Below are 22,007 nucleotides of genomic sequence, written 5' to 3'. Positions count from 1 at the left end.
ATCAGTATCATTCACATGGTTCACTGCTGCTGGTCAATGGAGGAAAGAACATAGACCTTGTTTTACCTCTGAGCTTCATCATGGCCTGCCTCCAAATATACATTTCCTCATCTGCTGTGCAGTCCTTTCTAGCTGTAATAAGCTAGGATCTATGGTCTAAACATAATTAAATCATAATATTTCACATTGATTAGTCCCTTTCTACCTAAGCACCAACTAACTCATTTGATTTATTTGACAAAACTGAAGTAGGGGTCACTATCACAAGTAAGAAACCAGAGAAATATGGAGTCTTGTCCCAGTTTATAAGGAAAAGGATGCTAGGGTCAGAATTTGAACAAACAATGAGACTACTGAGCCCACTGGGCCTTGAATCACTGTAATGTGAACCTTGGTAAGTGTGTTCCCTTTCATATAGACCCTGGGGATGTCTACCTGTAATGCTGTCACTGCTACTTTCGAAGTACTTTTTTAGAATAACGAGTAGCCCAAACTAGTGAGTTAATTTGAATCAAACAAGAAAGTTGGCTTTATTTATGTTTGGCTGCCATCAAAGTAGGCAAGTGTCTTTCTCTTTCTTTCTCTCTTTTCCCTTCCTTCCTTCCTTCCTCTCTTTCTTCCTCCCTCTCTTTCTTTCTTTCTTTCTTTCTTTCTTTCTTTCTTTCTTTCTTTCTTTCTTTCTTTCTTTCTTTCTTTCTTTCTTTCTTTCTTTCCTTCTTTCCTTCCCTCCTTCCTTCTTTCTAAAGTCATGCTGGGGATTGAACTCAGCCCCAGCTAATGTTTTTTGATCTATCTACATCCAGCACATATCCACCTCCTAATTATAGAAAGAGACAAAAGACATGGGTCTGCAAGATAGCATGTGCCATGTGGTGGAGCTATGGGAACTGTTGAGGGTCAAGAAAGGAGCCACTTCTAGGCCAAAATGCCTGTGAAGAAGGAGTGGAGTGTGGCAGAGAGAGCGTGGCATACGAAAAAAGTGAAGAGTTGGAGAAGTGCAGGTAGGTTTAACCAGAGAGGAGGGTCTGTCTCTGGAATCAGTGAGAAAGAACGTGGAAGCACGCGAGACTGTGTCCAGGGCCTTGTGTACCAGGCCAGGCAGTATAGAATTCCCTTGGTGATGAGGAACTGCTTTGAGCAGGGGTCTTGGGTGGCCCTGCTTGGATCCTCCTCTTATCTTTGCTCACTGAGCTCTTAGGTAATGTCTTTGATGCTCAAGGCACTACCCATTACCCATTCCCATGGCTGTTCACATTTTCATACAGCATAGAGCCCTCCACATAACCCAGACCTGTGTTATTCGCCACACCGGTTGTTACTTTATGTGCCTACTGGTTGTTTACTTTAGAGGATTCAAATTTATCATGTGCTGAGTGGGTTTCTCATTTGTTCATGACCCTAAAATGATGGAAGACAACAGGATCAACTGCTGAAGGACTTTGTCAGATCCCCACACACCCCTTCCTTCCACAGACCCCATCAATCACCAAAGCCTGTCACAGATTCCTCTTCCATGGTTAAAACTCACAGACTTTGGGATTGAACAGATTCGAGTTTGGATCCTGTCATTAGTTGTGAGGCCTAGGTCAATCTGACTGTCACATTTCTACCATCTGTTACATGGGTAAAATGCCTGTCTACTTTCTTACCCATGGAATTAAATAAGCTAATACATGTAACAAATACTTGAAGTGATATTATGGAAATTTTCATCTTTAATACTCAACATGTGTCCATTAGATCAAAGGTTCCTGAACAATCTCATGGTAGCAATTTGCTGTTCCCCATCCACCCCCTATATATCCATTATGTGCACTTTCTACCCTAGAGCTCTGTGCCCTAGATGCTGAGTCTATCCAGAGTCCCAAGAGGAAAACTGGACTTCCTTTAGCTTCTGGTTTGGTTTAATCAGGGGCATCCAATGGAGAATGGGAGAGAGAAAGTTTGGACAGTTTACTGTCATGGCTTGGCCTCTTCTTTCCATGAATTTGACAATGGTCACATTCTTCTAGGTTTCAACTCTGATGAGCAGCCCCTTATCAATGGCTGCAGCACTCACCAGTTTAGGGAATCCCTTCACTTGTCTTTCCCCATCAGGCCCAGGCCTACTCTTGCTGATCCCCAGTGTTGGTCATTCTTTGTTGGTACCCAGAACCTAGTTCCATTTCTACACACAGTTCCTCCATTAAATTCTTATCAGTTAAACTCTCTGCGTATGTTTATCTCTTTTGGTTGGAATTTGGCTGGAACAAGGTGTAAATGTCCTTTTGGAAATAATTATCTGGTGGTAGCCCACAGGATGGATCATAGGGATGAATCTATCTGGAGAGAGTCCTGGAGAGGGACTGGGCTAGAAGCAGCAGGCAGTGAAATGGGGAGGAGAGGAAAGGCAGGTGCAAATTACTCTTTGCAGTGCAACAGACCTACTTCTGCTCTCAGCCACATTGTCTAGAGGACACAACTGTTCACTGTGTATTTCAAATGCCAAATGTCATTTTTAGGTGACTGAAAGATAAATCCAAGAAACTGAGCATTTGATGGGCTCCCATTGCTCCAATGAAACCGTAATCCTGTTTTGACTGCTCTAGTCCTGTCTCAGGCCTATGTGTAGTTGATGCTGTATTTAATCAGGACCTTAAAAGCCTTCGTTTCTTTTCCACCAGAATCAAATACTTAACCTCCATATTTCCAAAGTACTTCACCAATTTAAGACTGCATTGGCCATGAGGGCAAGGACAAACCATCTGGGTTAGGCTTTGTCCCCCCTCACCTCCCAGGCCCCTCCCAGGCCCCAGTCCACCATATCTTTACCTTTCCTAAGCCCTGTGGAAGCCCAGTTTGGTGTCAAGTTTGTAGAAACATTGGAGCGTATTTTAAGTATCAACAAGTAAGTGGAACAATTTAATCTAGGTAGTTAGAAAAGTGGGTAATTTGGTCAGTGCTCATAACTGTCTGCATCTCATCAGAGATGCCACCCTATCGTGGTCACCTTTGCCGTAACAAATTTGAGATTTGATTTAAATGAGACTTTCCTAAGTGAAGCATACTTTGTACTCTGTTCTTTTTCTTCTGTCTTTATATGCATTCATCCTACCTACCCTCTTCCTTCCTGGCAGAAGCAGAACCTGCCTGGGAAATGTGTGGCCACAGCAGGAGCCACTGGGTGGTGCCCACCTTTGTGTTTTCCATGTGCAGCACAGATTTTCTCTGTCTTCTCCCCTGGCTTTCACTCCCTATATTTCAGCACTAGGAAATGTATTGTCAGACTGCTCTAATCGATTCCTGGATTAAAAGGGAAGGTCTGACAATGCTGTGATAATCTCAAAAGGAGAGTGAGACCCTATCCCAAGTAAACGCTTTCCTTTTTGTTTTTCATGTTTTGATCTTATGAGCCTTGACTAGGCTCAATTAAAAACAATGGCAACCTCTTCAAAGGGGAATACCAAGCCCTTCGAATGGGCTAATTCTGCTCCAGGTTCTTGCCATCTATCCGCCCTTGACAAGTGCCAGTAGAAGTCAACAGGTGGCTGTCCAAATATAAATGAAAAGGCTTAACTCTAAAACATCGCCGTCTGAGAGGGTCTTTAGAAGACTTTACTCTGTGGTTTTGGCAGTGACCCTGTGTTTCTTTGCCAGCTTGCAGAGAAATTTGACCTGTGCCTCTCAGGAGTTAGAGATTTTCATCCCTACTATCACCACACAGGACCTCTCCACCCTTTCACCTCACCGACAAATCAGAAAACTCAAAAATAAAAAGTGAGCAGAGAGAAAGTAGGGGCTGAGGAAACAAAGGAAAGGGAATGGTATGGCAAGAGTCTATATTTTATTCCTTATTAAAGACACCTCTACATATGCCAGAAACAGAAGATATTTCACTATCTGAGGAGGGCTGGTGTTTTGCAAGCAGATTCCTCTCAGTACAACTTTCTCCATGCTCAGACTAGTGCAACCAATTATTGAGGTTATCTATAAAACATGAATCTACATCATGTACAACCATAGAAATGAAATGATGTACCCCATTTGTGTACAATGAATCAAAATGCAGTCTGTAGAAAATGAAAAAAAAAAAAGAAATAATTTAAAAACCAAAAATAATGTATATTGAAGTTACCACGGATTCTCAGGTAAGGATGGAAAAATAAAGCAACGAGGGAATATAATAGGGAAAGACCATAGAGTATAAGCTTTGTAGTTTACCCTTAATTTTCTTTGGTACTTTCCCTTTTTATGTCTCTGTTGGGCAGCAACCACTGGAGACAGGTCTTATGACCCTACAGGAAAATGTTACTTCCAGGCAAAATCCATTTTCAAAGCAGATTCTATTGTGTTTCAAAGTTGCCACAAGTTTAACTGTACAGAATGGGTCATACAGTAATATTATTGAGAACTTAGGGTTTAAATTACTAACACAACTTTATATTCTTCAACTTCCTGAGTGAGTGATTCATTTAAGACTATTTAGAATAATTTGTTTATTTTCCATTTTGGTAAGCCATTCTAGGCATTTAGCAATTTCAAAATAACCACTGAAAAGAAATAAATATGATGGCTTTTTTGTTATCTGGAGGCACAAAGCTTTGATTATCTAAGTAAAGGAACATAAACATCTGAGCTTGGCTTACAAATAACATTAAAAAGAAAGTTATATGAATAAAATAAAAATCCCCACGTAAGCATCAGAAACAAAGGTAAAAACTCACATCAATTGTAGGCGAGCGTGGAGCCCCTGATCCTCCTTCTTGTCAGAGGGGGAAAATCTTGACCCTCAGCCTCACATATTGGCTTAGGTCAGAGGACAGACCACCCAGCCTTAGGATCTGCCATCCCAAAGGTTCTGTGCAGACAGGTCACTTGTGCCTCCTGACTGGAGTTGTCTAAGATGACTGAGGCTCCTCCTCTGTGATAAGGCCCAAGGGAACACACACCCTGTTTTAGCCTGATGCCAATTTCAGATGGGCTCATGACAGCTGACCACTGTACAACAGGCACCCCTGGTAGCCTGGGTAACTTCAGTGTGTTCCCAAACACTCGGCCAGAATCCCATCTTAGCCTGCTGCTGCTGCTGGAGCCTCCGTGTGGAGCAGGGAAGATGCTCATGTGCTTTCTTCTCAAAAAGAAAAGGGGCAGAGTTGGATCACAGGGAGGTATACAGATGACTTCAATGAGTCCAGAAAGGACATCACTAGAAACAATTTTATCCTTTATCTTCCCATATGTACCAATCTTGTTCTTTCCCTGGAATATGGAGAAATTGTCAAAAGAACTGAGCCCCAAGCATGTATTAACACTGTGAGTATAGAAAGATTTTGTTCCTCAGCCCTTGTGATAGCATGACAGATTAGCACTTGATAACCTTGATAGTTGTGCACTTCTGAAGTAAGTAAAAGTCTCCTAATGAGCTCCTAAATTAGGGAAAAGAGGAGGCCCAGCTATCCACATGATATTAGCATCAGAAACATGGTAAAGCTACAATTTAGCACTAATCTTAATAGCTTATGAATGCCAGAAAATGCTGTAAACTGAAGAATAAGTCTATTGAGCAAATCCGCAGTGTCCCCTCTATTAGCTAATTAGTTCTGTGAGCTCTGAGAGAACTAATTTTCTACATTAGAAAAAAAACAAATTACTGATCCCAGGTGAAAGGGGAAATATTTATCATCAAGTCATAAATGTCTAATTAAAACTTTGAGAAAAGCAGTTAGCAAAACTGAAGGCTGTGATTCAGGATGATTTATGCTCAAAAAGAAAAGAGAACAACTTTTTATATAGCTAAGTGAACACCATTCATGTGGAAAGACAACTTATTTCAGCAAAGCTGCTTTTGTGTAAAACATGTTTTTAAACTTCTTTTTGTGTACCATTTCCAAATCGATTACTAGAGAATCTCAGTCTCACCTTGTTTTTAGCCAAAGCTGTTTTTACCTAAACTGATTGTGTAATTTTTTGCCATTTCCAAAAATTAAATTCACTCTCAAAGAATGTTTGCCATCACAGAGGCAAACATACTGTAGTTTTGAAAAGGAATTCAGTGAGGAAGTTTCGAAAGTGAGTGGGCAAGCTGGGTATGGTGGGACAAGCCTCCAGTCCCAGGTCCTCAGGAGGCTGAGACAGGAAGATTTCAAGTTCAAGGACAGTCTGGGTAACTTAGCAAGGCACTGTCACACAAAACAAAACAAAACAAAACAAAACAAAACAAAACCTGGTGGAGTTAAGTTGGGAATATAGCTCAGTGGTAGAGCACTTTCCTAGCATGTGCAAGGCCTGTGTTCCATTCTCAGTACTGGAAAAAGTAAAAATTTAAAAAGTGCATGATAATTGCATTGTTGAAATAAGAATAGTCTACAAAATGATGGTTTTGAAGGAAATAATATTCAATTAATGTTATTTTAACATTTGTTAAAAGTCAAATTGCTCTATAATTATTTCTTATAAAATTAAGTACGTAATTGAATTCATGAAAGTTTTTTTAATTTATTCTCATCAGTTACAGAAGATAGTAGAATGTATTTTGACATAGTAAACATTTCTGGAGTATAACTTCTCATTCTGGTTGTACATGTTGTTCATGTAATCATATACGCACATAGGATAGTAATGTCCAGTTCATTCTACTGTCTTTCCTATTCCCATTCCCCCTCCCTTCCCTTCATTCTGCTTTGTTTAATCCAAAGTACTTCTAATCTTCCCTAATCAACCCCATGACCCTTATTGTGAATTAGCATCTGAAAGTCAGAGAAAACATCCTGTCTTTGGTTTTCGGGGATTGGCTTATTTCACTTAGCATGATATTCTCCATTATTCTCTATTATCCATATTCTGTTATGAAATGCTGTAATTTTGCTCTTCTTTATGGCTAAGAAATATTCCATTGGGGATATATATATATATATATCACATTTTCTTTATCCATTCATCTGTCGAAGGGCACCTAGGTTGGTTTCATAGCCTAGTTTTGTGAATTGAGCTGCTATAAATATTGATGTGACTGCGTCACTCTAGTATGATGATTTTAAGTCCTTTTGGTGTAAACTGAGGAGCGAGATAACTGAGTCCAATGGTGGTTCAAATTCCAAGTTTCCTGAAGAATCTCCATACTGCTTTCCATATTGATTGCACCAATTTTCAGTCCCAGCAGCAATGTATGTACCTAATGAAAGTCATTTTTAATCAAAGAAATATTGTTGAAATTTATACAATTCCTTTTAAGATGCTAGAGGAAAAGAAAATCTTTTGCTTCTCCTTTAAAAAACACTGGTCTGCTAAAGCTTTCCTTTTAAATTCTTTGTTTTTATGAAAAGACCTCATTTTACTTGCCATGTGTATGATTATTGGCTATGAAAAATTGTTTCCTTGCACTTATTTTCCATTTTATCTACACTCTATATTCCACAGCCTATTACAATATCTGATCTCTAAATTTCAGAGATTTTTCACTGATTTTGAATTTCTTGAAATTCTTTTCTTGTTGATAGATAGCTCTTAGGCAACCAGGAAGGTGTGGTCCATATGGTGTAAATAGAGATAATAAGCCCTAAAAGAAATCAGGAAAAGTCTGAAGTCCTGTATGATTCTATTTCTGTTTTCAAGATCTTTTCTCATAGAATTTCCCAGATATCTATCAATTGTAGTTATATGAAAGCATCAGTGGCCTCAGCTCTAAATTAGTCTGCTATCCTCCTATCTTCACGTGCCACCTTCGTCCTATGTCTAAAAGTCACATTGACATCTCTGGAACCACTGGAAAATTTTCAAAGTTCCAAAGTTTTCCGAAGGACTGATTTGCTGGGTGTGTATTTATAGAACTTTTCCACAGGTTTCCTATTCTTGTGGTAAAGCAATCAATATGGATGAACAGATTGTATAAATCTCTGATCCTTGCTGAGTTATGAAATCACCACCTCAGCCACACACACAGGTCAGTATACCTGGGACCTCACGGGGCACTTGGAGTGTGGAGGTTGGACAGGGGTGGGAAGGTAGGTAGTGGTGGTTTCTTGGAAATAAACAGCATTCACTTGTCAAGGTATTTATATGATCTCTTTAGAAGAAGTAGAGATAGTGGGGAAGCAAGGTGATTATCTGACCACATGGCCAGGGAGGTTAGGGTCCCAGGCAGGGAGGGATCCATATGCAAAGATGCCTCAGTTGCCCTACCCCACAGCAAATTCACTGAATCCCAAAAGGTGGGAGGCATGGACGGCCACTGTGCTTAATGCTGCAATGCTGAGGCCTATTCTATTAGTTTTCCACATTTGAGTATGACCAGCCCATCTTTAAGGTCAGTGTACCAGGATAGACACTGGCACTAATTAAATATTTTGGGTCGAAACTTTGAGTCTTGTTCTTACCACGTATTAGTTAACACGTTCTGGGGAGACTTAGCTTCTCTGGGTGTCAGTGCAGAATGGGGAGGAGTGCCAGCCTCACAGAGTTGCTGGTAGAGCTCGAGACAGTTTTTGTGTGAGTGCTTTGTACCAACACACTGCCCTGTGCTTAACCCTGTGACAAGAGGTGCTATGATTTTTATCATATAACTTGGAACTAAGATTCAAAGTTCTATGCCACACAGGTAGTAAGTGGTGGAGACATGGCTCCCCTCCAGGCCTAACTCCAAATCCTGTGCCTTTTCTGTTGCCCATGGGTCTCACAAAGTGTTAATTTCTCTTCAGGAAGATTCCTTAAACTTGAGACCATAGGGGAGCAGGAGAGTGGGCGAAAAGGCAACCCTAGTAATGGTCTGAGGAAGGCACTGGTGCTTTATGGGGACATGCTGGCAAAGGAAAGATGTGTTTTCAAACCCGTCCTTAATACCAGCCAAGGTCAACCCGAGAACAATTTGCAGTGGAAAATTACACCCAGCAAATTCAGCAGCCTGATCCCAATTAGGAGCTAACCTCTTTCATTAGGTGAACTTTTTCTTTATTCCTTCACTGTGGAAAATGGACTGTAATTTGTTAATGAAATAGCATATTAATATATGTAGTCATATAATTTGTGGATGGTCAAGAGAAAATGGTTTTTCATTAGAAAAATAGGGCTTTCATTTCTAACTTTCCTTTTTTTATTCCTCCAAAATAATTAGTACTTTAAATGTGTTCCTTCAGTCTTATAAAAGAGTGAAGAATGAGACCACCTACTTCTTCCAGAGCCTTTCTTCGTATCTACCCGTGTGTGTAATCTTTGTGGTTTTGCGATTTCAATTCAGGGATCCTTTATTTATTTCCCAGAAGATGACTGAATGGCAGTCTCTGAAGTGGAGGCTGCAGCCCCAAAGAAACTTACAACCGAATGAAATCAAGGCAGAAGCACATGTAGACAAGTGAGAGAGTGGGGGTCAACACGCCCCGGAGAGTGCAGATTTATAACCCAGGTCTGACGCCACTCCTGGGGTCTCTTTTATCTCATGGGGATTCTGAGTGGGGAGAAGCAATAATTATAGAGGTGCTAGAAGAAGACCAGATTCCCTACTTTCTCCCTGTCCTGACATCTCTCCTTTCTAATCCACTGCAGGCTGCTTAGATTCCAGGCCTTGGCTCTTCATTTGGAGGTGGTTGAAAATGACATGCTTCTGTGTTTTATCAACAGTACAAAGACGGCAGTTCCACTAAGGCACAATTCATTGAGCATCTAAGTGCCAGGCCTTGGGAATGAACGATGAAGAAACCCCGCTCTGGTAGGGTTACCTCCACCGGGCCAGGAAGGCCCACAGATACTTTCAGCATCACAGTAGGGTGCCACAGGGAGAACAGGGAGTGAACACTTGACCAGCCAGAGAGAAGCCTTTGGGATGGACTTGAGGATGCAAAAGGTCCAGAGGCAAGAAGGGCCTGGATGTGGGGACAGCATGAGGGAGCTGAGCGGTGAGGTAAAATGTGAAGGCTCAAGTTGGAGGCACAAGGCTGCAGGCACTGAGGCCTGGCAGGAGTCTCTGAAGTCTGTGAAGCCCAGAGGATAAAGGAGAGGATTTCATTAGTTTCCTAGGACTTCCATTAAACAAAAAACAAAAAGCAAAAAAACCCTCCCAATCGGATAACTTAGAACAGCAGAAATTACCTATGGCCTCACAATTCAGGAGGTTAGAAGTCTGAGCTCGAGGAGGAGGAGTCAGCAACCTGGGGAGGAAGGATCCTTGTCTCATTGGGTTCACATTGCCCTTGACTTTGGCACCAGCCTTATTCCAATCTCCTACTTTGTTCTTATGTGTCTTCCCTGTGTCTCTTCGGGCCATGTTCCCTCCAGATGTGCCTGTCTCTGTATCCGGATTTCTCCTTTTGATAAGGACAGGGCCTCCCTGATAAACTATTTCCACTTGATTACCTCTGTTAAAAACACTATTTCTGATTATGGTTCTTTTCTGATGTATGGGGAGTGAGGACTCCAATGTCTTTTTGTGGAGAGTGGAGAGGGGAGAAGACACAATTCAAACCATATCAGGAATTAAAGGGGAGAATAACCCCAGGGTTTTTAAAAGCATAAAACAAGCAAAAGGAAGACCTCTTCCACAACCCTCCCCATTCTCCTGGCCCCCTCAAAAAACACGACTTTTTTCTGCCTTTGTTTTAATCATTCTCTACTACAGATTCATCCCTGGTGACCATCTTACTCAGGATCACAGAGCTCTGTGGAGGACTTGAGAGCTTTGGGCAGTGGTTGGGAAATTTCCCCATATTGCAGACACTTCAGAGGACTGTGCCTGATCTGAGGAGGGTCCCACCATGGGCCCTCCTCATGAATGGAAAATCACCCTTCCCCCCAAAGTTGTCCTTGGCATGAAATGAAAGCTTTTCCCTTAACTCTCCATAGAACCTTCTCCCTTCATATACACAGCTAGTGAACTAGTTGTAAAGGAAACACTACATTAATTTTTCTTTGTTTGTTGGAAGCAGGCTATGATTTTGAGCATCTTATTCTTTTTTAATGTTTTTATTAGTGCATTATGGTTATACATAATAGTGGGTTTATTTTGACATATTCATGTCTGCATGGAGTACAATTTGCTCCATTTTGGTCCCCAGGAATTTTTCTTTCCTTCCCTCCTCCTTCCTCCTGTTCCCCTTCCTCTACTCTACTGGCCTTCTTTCTATTTATTTATTTATTGTTATTTTAATTAGTGCTTTATAGATATGCATAAAGGTGGAATTCTTTGTGGTATATTCACATATGTCCGTAGCATAATTTGGTTAATTTCATTCTACAGTGCCTCCCTTTTCAAGTCCTTTCTCCCTCCTTTTCAATCCCCTTCCTCTGCTTCACTGATTCCTTCTCTGTTTTCAGGAAATCCACCTCCCTGCTTTCCCCCTCATGTTTGAACATATTCTTTAATTCAACATTTGAACCAACAATTTTTTTTTGTTTGTGTTTTGTTTTTTTGCCAAGCTGGGTATTGAACCCAGGGCCTTGCTAAGCAAGCACTCTGCCATTGTGTTATAGCCCCAGCCTGAAACCAAATATTTTCAATGGAAAATTACTGTGTAAGCACAGGGTTACAGAAAAAAAAAAAAAAAAATCAAATGGTGCAAAACATTAAACATTAAGTCTCTCCCTCCAGTCCCCTCCTCACAAGCCATTGCTCATAAATTTTCTGTATAGCCTTCCAGAATTATTCTATGGAGAGCATTGAGTTCTTTAGACAATACACATTTAGTAGGGAACATGTTGTTAAATGAATAGCAGTCTGGGGTGGAGGCTGTAAAATATTCCCCAGCAGTGTCTGTTAGACGTCGGGGACTGACTTTTACCGCTGAACTCTTTGCCTGAAAAATACCTTTAATTTCCTAGATTCTGTTAGTACTTTGGTCTCCTTCATATCAGCTTTCCCGCCACAGGAAGACATTTGTCTGCCTAATGACCTGCAGGCAGGAAGGATATTCTGTAACCTCACTTTGTTCTGTTGACCTTCACCAGAGAGCCTCAACCGATCCTTTCAAGAGAAGATGGGACAATGAGCATGATGGGTGCTCGAGAAAGCTCTATTAAATGTTAATTTTCCTCTGTTAGTTTGCCCATTTTAATCCTTAAGTACATTACTTTAAATTGGTGTTCGTTCCACAGATCATGCTGAAGCACTTCACAAGGCTGCACTGCAGGTGAGGGGACAAGGTGAACTGGTGCCCTGTGGGGACTGAGAACTGAGGGCAGTTTCAGCAAAGGAGGTGGCAGTAGGGTTAGGACCAGGGAGACCATCTAGGCCCTTTCTCATTGCCCGTTCTATTCTGAAGCATCTGTTCAGTTTGGGTTGAAGGCTGGACTTTGTATGTATTTCTTCTGTTGATGCATATAAGATGAAATATATTCTGAGAGAGATACGGATTGCTTCTAAAAATAATTCGAATGATGAAGGAATTTTATACGTGATCTTTTTGTTTTTTCTTGAATAAATCTTAAGTTGTGGTGAAATGGTTACTGAGGTGCTTTGACAAGTCTGACATCCCTTTAAATAGATCACCCATTTGGGTGTGCATCAGAACGACAGCCATTCAAGGCAGTTCTTTGCGGGGTGTTGCTATATTTGCATTTCTCATCAAAGCCATCTTTTCTTTATTTAGCACTTTTATGTCTCAGTGAGGGTGGTAGTGATGTTGGAGGCAGTTTGCTTCTATGACTGTAGCTAAAACTGGGAGGTAATAATTTTCTAGATTTTCTTTTCCTATCCATATGTGATAGGAAATATAAAAACATAAAGAAATATGGTTAATATGAATAACAAAACTTGCCTCCCCAAGGAATACCAAATATACTCTAAGGGAGGAATAATTTTTAATGTCAACTTTAAAAGTGTGTAAATCAAAAGTAGAAGAGAACCTTTAAGACCTTCGTCACACCATGAAGCATGGAGGCACGCTTGTTAATTCATGTTGACATTTTAGCGATCCTGCTTTGCCAGGAGAGAGAATGCAGGGCTTATTCCCATTTCTTATGATGTTCATAAAGGGTCACAGGCAGCCTAGCAGCTCCCTATGCACCTTTGAGTGGAGACTGCTGTCTGTCACTGGCAGAGCAGGGGAAGTAGGGGCTGTCTTCGTCATATGACTCCCAGGGAAATTCTCCCTGAGGAAATCTCCCCAAGTCACAAAATCAGCAGTTACTGGGAAATTTTGCAGCTGAACCTTAGTTTGGAACAGCAGAAAAGCAAAGAGCCAGCTAACCACGTCTTCTTGATATATTTAGGGTAATCATGAGAAGCTGCTACCTGTGTGCCTCAACCTGGGTCTGAAATATGTTCTGTGACTGCCTTTATCTACAATTTCAGAATTACCTACTGAGAAATAGAGGTTGGGGGTATAGCTCAGTCATACAGCACATGCTTAGCATTTTCAAGGCTTTGAGCTCAATACCAGAATCTCACCACACGAAAGTCATACTAGTCTAGGCAAATCATTAATTCCTTGTGTCTGATTTCTTTTGATTCCTGAACTAAAATCTGAACTTGAATATTGGTTACCTATGTGAATTTTTTTTTCTGCTGGGGTTTGAACCCCAAGACCTTGTGAATGCTAAGCACATACTCTATTGCTGAGCTACATCTCCACCCTGGTTATGTGCATTTTTATTAAATTAAAATGATGAGAAGAGGGAAAAATTTTGTTGCAGCAATTATTTGTAGTATCACATATATAAAAGTTCATCAACTTAAAAATGAGCAAATTAAAGTATGTTCACATAGTGTAACAACCATAGAAATGAAAAGTTGTACCCCATTTGTATATAATGAATTAAAATGCAGTCTGTAAAAATAAAAAAAAATTATAATAAAAATAAACTAAAACAAATCTCAGAAATACTACTGTGTGAAAAAATAAAAGTGTGGTAAATACTGCTGTACTAGTTATCTGTTGGTTGGTACTCATGGAAAAAAAAATCTGTTGGTAATAAACCACACCCAAACATATTAGGTTAAAACAATACACATTTATTATCTTGTAGGTTCTGCTGGTCAGGGATCCGAGAGGGATTTAGTAGCTCATTCTGGCTCAGAATCTTTGATGAAGCTGCTTTCAAACTCTCTTCTTGGCTATTGGTGCATCTCAGTAGATCTATTTTCGCAGGGCTGCCTCATGACATAGCATGGCCATACCAGCTGACTTCTCCCATAAGTGATCAATCCTAGACAGAATAAGAGATAGTACCCAGTATGGAAGTTATAGTCATTTTTATGACCTAATCTTCTAAGTGACATAACATTACACATTCTGTTCACTCAATGAGAAGGAATTGCCCAGCAGTGTGAAGAACAGAAGGCGAGGATCATGTGGGGACAAAATGGAGGCTGCTACAACTGCTTATTATTTCTGAATGTATTTAAAATAGATGAGAAAAATAGTATAAAACATGAAAAAATTTGTAGTAATATCATTAATAGTATTGTTTTTTTAAGAAAATATTTTTTAGTTGTCAATGAATCTTTTAATTTTATTTATTTATTTATGCGGTGCTGAGGATCAAACCCAGGGCCTACACACACGCCAGGCAAGTGCTCTACCACTGAGCCACAACTCCAGTCCAGTAATAGTTTTGTTTAAAGGAACACATGAAAGATAATAATTTGGGGTAAGGCTGGGCTCTCAGAATAGAAGGTGAAGCAGGATTGTGAAAGGGTAGACAGTACCTGCAATGTTTTATTTCTCTTTAAAAGAGTAAATATGAAAATACTTGGGAATCAACCTCATAAAAGATGTGAAAGACCTCTACAATGAGAACTACAGAACACTAAAGAAAGAAATTAAAGAAAACCTTAGAAGATGGAAAGATCTCCCATGTTCTTGGATAGGCAGAATTAGTATTGTCAAAATGGCCATACTACCTAAAGTGCTATACAGATTCAATGCAATCCCAATCAAAATCCCAATGATGTACCTTACAGAAATAGAGCAAGCAATTATGAAATTCATCTGGAAGAATAAGAAACCCAGAATAGCTAAAGCAATCCTCAGTAGAAAGAGCGAAGCAGGGGGTATCGCAATATCAGATCTTCAACTCTATTACAAAGCAATAGTAACAAAATGGCATGGTATTGGTACCAAAATAGACATGTAGATCAATGGTACAGAATAGAGGACATGGACACAAACCCAAATAAATACAATTTTCTCATACTAGACAAAGGGGCCAAAAATATGCAATGGAGAAAAGATAGCCTCTTCAACAAATGGTGCTGGGAAAACTGGAAATCCATATGCAACAGAGTGAAATTAAACCCCTATCTCTCACCGTGCACAAAACTCAACTCAAAATGGATCGAGGACCTCGGAATCAGACCAGAGACCTTGCATTTTATAGAAGAAAAAGTAGGTCCAAACCTTCAACTTGTTGGCTTAGGATCAGACTTCCTTAACAGGATTCCCATAGCCCAAGAAATAAAAGCAAGAATCAACAACTGGGATAGATTCAAACTAAAAAGCTTTCTCTCAGCAATGGAAACTATCAGTAATGTGAAGAGGGAGCCTACAGAGTGGGAGAATATCTTTGCCACTCATACTTCAGATAGAGCACTCATTTCCAGAATCTATAAAGAACTCAAAAAACTCTACACCAAGAATACAAATAATCCAATCGACAAATGGGCTAAGGAAATGAACAGACACTTCACAGAAGAAGATGTACAAGCAATCAACAGATATATGAAAAAATGTTCAACATCTCTAGTAATAAGAGAAATGCAAATCAAAACTACCCTAAGATTTCATCTCACCCTAATTAGAATGGCGATTATCAAGAACACAAGCAACAATAGGTTTTGGAGAGGATGTGGAGAAAAAGGTACACTCATAGATTGCTGGTGGGGTTGCAAATTAGTGCAGCCACTCTGGAAAGCAGTATGGAGATTCCTCAGAAAGATTGGAATGGAACCACCCTTTGACCCAGCTATCCCACTCCTTGGCCTATAACCAAAGGACTTAAAAATCAGCATACTACAGAGATACAGCCACATCAATGTTCATAGCTGCTCACTTCACCATAGCCAGATTGTGGAACCAACCTAGATGTCCTTCAGTTGATGAATGGATAAAGAAACTCTGGTGTATATATACAATGGAATATTACTCTGCCATGAAGAATGATAAAATTATGGCATTTGCAGGCAAATGGATGAAATTGGAGGATATCATGCTAAGTGAGATAAGCCAATCTCAAAAAACTGAAGGATGAATGATCTCGCTGATAAGCAGATGAGGACATAAAATGGGGGGTAGGAGGGGTTAGTGTTAGGGTTAGGGATAAGGAGGGTGGTAAGAATGGAGGAAGGAAGGACTGTATAGAGGGAAAAGAGGGTTGGGGGGAGGGAAAAAATAACAGAATGAATCAAACAACATTGCCCTATGTAAATTTTTGGTTTTTAATTAAAAAATAAATAAAAGAGTAAATATGAAAAATGTTATAATTTGATAAATTTGCAAGAGTGAAGAAATGTACATTAATGTTTCTGCAGTTTTGATAGGTCTGAAATATTTCATAATAAAAGGAATAAGCAAAAGGCAAATGATTAAAACCCCTTCCTCTATTTCCTGTGAGCTGATGGGCTTCAGATTTTTGAGAGAGTTGTGAGGGAGGACAGGAATCTCTGACTCCCGTTATCTGTTTTGCTTGGGTTTCACTTTACTGGAGGTCCTGGTGTTATTAAAGGACCACTATTCAGCCAACCAGCAATGTTGTAGTTTGCTTTTCTTTTTTAGATTGAGGGATAGGGATGCTGACTCACCCTGATGCTCTAACCTGACTGTCCCCTAATTTGGGGGATATGGATCCCGACAGGAGAAGTGTTCATGAATGCAAATTAGTTGCTACACTTTATTTTAAAAGATAACCTAGAAACAATGACTTTCAGCTCGAGCATTTAATAGGTTATTGAAATACATTTTCAATGAACTGGACTGGTGAAATGGTGTGGAAATTATTGTGTTTAGAACATAAACTTTTGCTTATATAATTCTAGTTGCCTAGTGTATTGTCCCCAACTTTTAAATAAACATTTAGGTGTCAGGTTTTTTTTTTTTTTAATTCATCATCTTTCAGATACTTGAATTTTTTTTAATAACACTCTTTTGTATTAAGGTAAACATATGTAACACAGCTTTTTCCATCTTAAATATTTTAGATTGATGGTATTAGGTACATTTGCATTCCTGTGCAACTATTACCTCCATCTGTCTCCAGAAGTCTTCATCTTGCAAAACTAAAACTCTGAACTTATTAAACAATAACTCTTGATTCTCCCTGCAGCCCAGGCACCACCTTTGTACTTTCTGTCTCAATAAATTTATTTTAGGTACCTTTTATTAGTGAAATTATATAGCAATTTATTTTTTTGTGACTGACTTATTTCATTTAGCATAATATCCTCAAGGTTCATCCATATTGTAGCATATGTCAGAGTAATATTCCATTAGATGTATTTATGTCACATTTTGCTTTCTCATTCATCCTTTGACACACAGGTTGCTTCATAGGTTTCACTATTGTGAACAATGTTGCTATGAACACAGGTATACAAATATCTCTTCAATACCCTGCCTTTAACTTGGGGGTGTTATATACCCACAAGTAGAATTGCTGGATCATATGGCAATTCTATTTTTAATATTTTGAGAAACTGCCATACTGTTTGCCACAATGGCTGTACCATTTTATGGTTCCATCAACAGTGCATAAAAGCTCTGGTTTTTCTACATCTTCTCCAAACTTATTTCCTGATTTTTAAAAATTGGAGCCATCCTAATGGGTATGATGTGGATTACATTGTGACATTGATTTGCATTTCTATAATAATTAGTGATAGTATTTTTTCATGTGTTTATTGACTTTTTTTTGGAAAAATGTCTATGCAAGTATTTTGTTCATTTTTAAATCAAGTTGTTTGTTTTGTTATTATTGAGTTTTAAGAGTTCTTTATGTATCCTAGATAGGATTTGTAAATATTTTCTCCTATTCTGTGGGTTGCTTCTGTTGATAGTCTTTTGATGAAAAAAAATATAAAATTTCATGATGTCCAATTATCTATGTTTTCCTTCATTGCCTGTCCTTGGTGTCAGATCCAAGAAGTCATTCCAAATCCAATGCAAGGCATTTGACTTCTAATTACAGTTGCCACTTCTCTGTTTGTCAGGTGGAACAGATCTCCTATTTGTCTGCTGAATCCATAAAACATGTACGTGATTACAGCTTGCGTATGCTTTACATTTTCCTTTTTCATTTTAACATCTCATCATGGTTACATTATCTTCATCAGATTTTATTAAAACATTTTTGTTCTGAAGCATTTTTATTACTGTAATTGGTAATGTTTTTATGAATTCCTTTTTAGTGGTTTTCCTGCATCTTAATTCTGTATTTCCTTTCTGATTGCTGATTCATGGATTTGCTGGAATGCACATGCAGATTGCATCTCTGTGAACAGTTATTTTAAATATGCCAGGATTGTCCCTAGAAGATTTCCTAAATAAAAACTGATTCCAATCAACTTACTTAAATTCGTTCTGAATTACCTCAGACTCTGTCTTTAACACATTCAATATTTATGCAATGCATCCCCATGAGTGTCTCAAATATATTGTTTGGGGATGAGATGAAGCATCCAAAAATAATTAATACAGTGGGCAAAGATAACAAAATGACAAAACTGAAATAGAAGATGCAGATGTACAATTGTCTGCAGCATGAAAAGTAACAATTGAGAGTAATTCTTTCTGGACCAGATTGTTGCAAACAGCAGCAGGTTTGATGTTTATGAGTTGCAGCATTTTATAAGATGGACAGAAGCCAGGATCATCACTGTGGTGTATTACATGATCTGGGTACAGTTATGTTTCTATAATTGATTAGAATTGTCCATGGAGAATGTTCTTTGCAGCAATCCAAGGATTTCTTCAATGTTTCAGTTTCTCCAAAGGCCACTTGTAGGGTAATGTGTTTTTAGAGGAATGCATTTTCTAAAGGATCAGAAAATAAGATTGAGGTTTTACAAAGATGTCTATATTATTCTCATTGCCTCTGCTAACAGAAGCACTGTATTAGAAGTCAGAGGCCTAATTTGTTCCTCCCTATATTTTTTTGGTTAGAATTGAGTTTCAGAAGTTGGATAAAATAGTGTAAAAATAGTTGCTTCTGAAAGAAAAATCAAACATTTACTTTTAGAAGAAAAGGGTTTAGATTTTTAGTGAATATACTTAAATTGATTTTCATGCTTATATAAGCATGGGTGGAACATGACTCCTAGGAAGATTGGACAGAGTGGGTGTTGCTTGCAATATTAAGCAAAAGTACATAAATGCTTGTAAGGACTTTACAGAACTTGCTTAACCATTTTATTTCACTCTGGGTGTAACATATATTATGATCCAAACACTCAAAGTGTGAGGTACCCCATACTCCAGCTCTCAAAAGTCCTTCTGCTCTAGAGTGATCCCTATTTCTGCTGATTCAGACATCAGAAATGGCCCTTAGTAGTCTGATGTGGTGAAGTTTGTCTCCAGAACCGAAATGGGTAGAAATGAGGCAGTCAGACCTCTCTTCTACTCTCCAGGCTTTCTGGGTGTCCTTCACTATCTCATCAAAACATGTTCTCAGGAAATACCTATAGAAAAGTTCCAATGAAGTAACTCACACTCCCCTATGTGTGCTGAGCTACACTGAAAATATAAATTCATAGAAATCCTACAGTACAAAGAAATGGAACACAAATACCTCTTCGGGCACAAAGTTATCATTTTTGATGAAAGTGGAGATGGTGAGGTGGGTTCTTAGCCTACCGCCTTACTGACACATAAAATCAACCCTGAGAATGACTGTATTCAGTTTATCAACTGAGACTTTCATTCACATTTCGTTTGCTATTTTTAGTTATTTATCATTTTCTAAGCATTTTCATATAAGTGATTCACTTAATGAAACTGATCCAACACTTGCTTTGTGAGAGGAAGCCTGAGCAAGATTTACCTCTGTTTTTATGGGTGAGGAAATGGGAACAGAAGGGAGTCAAAAGGATATATTACTGTAATCTTTCAATATGTGGTTGGATCACCAAGTACAAGTATGTGGTGAGGTAGCACCAAAGAAGCTCATTAAAACACAAACAAAAACCAACCCATCAACCACACAAACAAAAACTGCTTTTCTTGGTATAGCAAATACAGCTTTTCTTTATAACCTGTTCCTATTTCCTTCTAGATCCCTGGTGAAATCATATTGTAATAGGTAGTAAAGCATAATTTCTGATAATATTAATGAGCTTAAGTAACACAGATAAGATGCACACTTCTGGTGGACAGCCCATAATCAGGCTTATATTGTAATTAGAAGAATTTGCTTGAAGGTACATTGAAGTTATCAGCATTCCTTGTTAGAATTTCTATTAAACACTTTCATGCAATTCTGATTTCAAATATTTAAAGGAATAAGCAACAACTGGTGTCCAATGTGTCCTGGAGTTTAGAAGAGAGAAACAGTTATGTCGAGAAAGATGATGTTTGATTAATGAAGATCTCCATTGGTAGCTTCCCTGTTCATTATTTTTTAACCATGTTGTGAAGTTTGATTTTTTTTCTCATTTTAATTCAATTTTCTCTTCTATAATTCCATTGAAATTTATTTAAAAATGTATCTTGTTTTTAATAGACACAAAATAATTGTACATATTGATAAGGTATAGTGTGTGCTTCAATGCATATATCCATTGTATAACAATTACATCAGGATATTTACCATATCCGTCACTTCACACATTTATTAATTATTTTTGGTGAGAATATTAAAAATTTTCTCTTCTAGTTATTTTGAAGAATTCAATAAGTATTGCTGTTTTGAAGTGTTCAGCTAATATTGCTAGCCGCTTCACTACTATGCAATAGAACACCAGAACTTGTTCCTCCATTCTAACTGGACAGTCTTTTCAATAAATGGTGCTGGGAAAACTGCAGAAGGATGAAATTATACCTCATCTCTCACCAAATACAAAAATCAGCTCAAAGTCGCTTAAAGGCTTAAATGTAAGAACTGAAATGATAAAACTATTAGAAACTCATTTTATTTATTTTTTGCCAGTTCACTCTGTTTAATAGTTTTTTTTTTTTAATTAATCCATGTATAGAATTTGACCAAAAGCAGTCATAAACCTAGCACTCACACATCCAAATAAATTGTGTCCTTTTAGGTTGCCACTTTTGGAAGATATGTGCCAATCCTGGTGCATTCTTGTGAAAAACACTTTTAGAATCTCTTTTCTGATTGTCTTTGGTGTCAACTCACAAGTCATGAGAAAAGTAGATTCATTTTTGGCAGTTAGCATTACTCAGTGTTATCAGCCATCTCCTCAGAAATATTTTTGTTATTTCAGAAATTCTATTCACCCCACAAAGAAATAACATTTGGTACCTTCAAGGTCATTTGGAAAAATGGGCCATTGACTTTGGAGAGTTCCAGAACTGGCTGTAGTAATTCTTTCACATTCTGGAAAGGGTAGTGCTCTGAGACTAACAATCAGCTGTATTTGGTTTGAAAGTTCAGGAATAAAATTCATCTTAGATAAGCCCTGCAATCTTCAAATCTTAATAATCTTTTTTTTTATTGTAAACAAATGGGATACATGTTGTTTCTCTGTTTGTACATGGCGTAAAGGTCTTAATAATCTTTTGATATAAATTTGAACCAAAGGATATGATCACTATACTTGTTTTCCATGACAGGAAAGGCACTGACTCTGTGTGGGATAGTGAGTCCAAAAAGAATCAAGGACACACAAGTATACAAGTAACAAGAAAACATACATGGTTTTGAGAGATTCAAAGAACTTTTAATTAGAAGGAGGTGCTATGAGTTTGCTCACGCAAACATGGATTGAACTACAGTCCATCATGTTCTCAGGAAGTCTCCAAGGAATGATCAATATCAATTTTCAGACTCCACATTGCTTGTGAAATTTAAATAAAATGCATGTTCAACATATTCTTCTAATTGTAGAGCAATTGAAGAGCAACAATAAAAATTGAAGTTCATTCAGATGTGACTGGGCCAAA

The sequence above is a fragment of the Sciurus vulgaris genome (assembly GCF_902686455.1).
Source record: "Sciurus vulgaris genome assembly, chromosome: 7".
In the NCBI taxonomy this organism is placed as follows: Eukaryota; Metazoa; Chordata; class Mammalia; order Rodentia; family Sciuridae; genus Sciurus; species Sciurus vulgaris.
Note: the sequence above shows the minus strand (reverse complement) of the source record.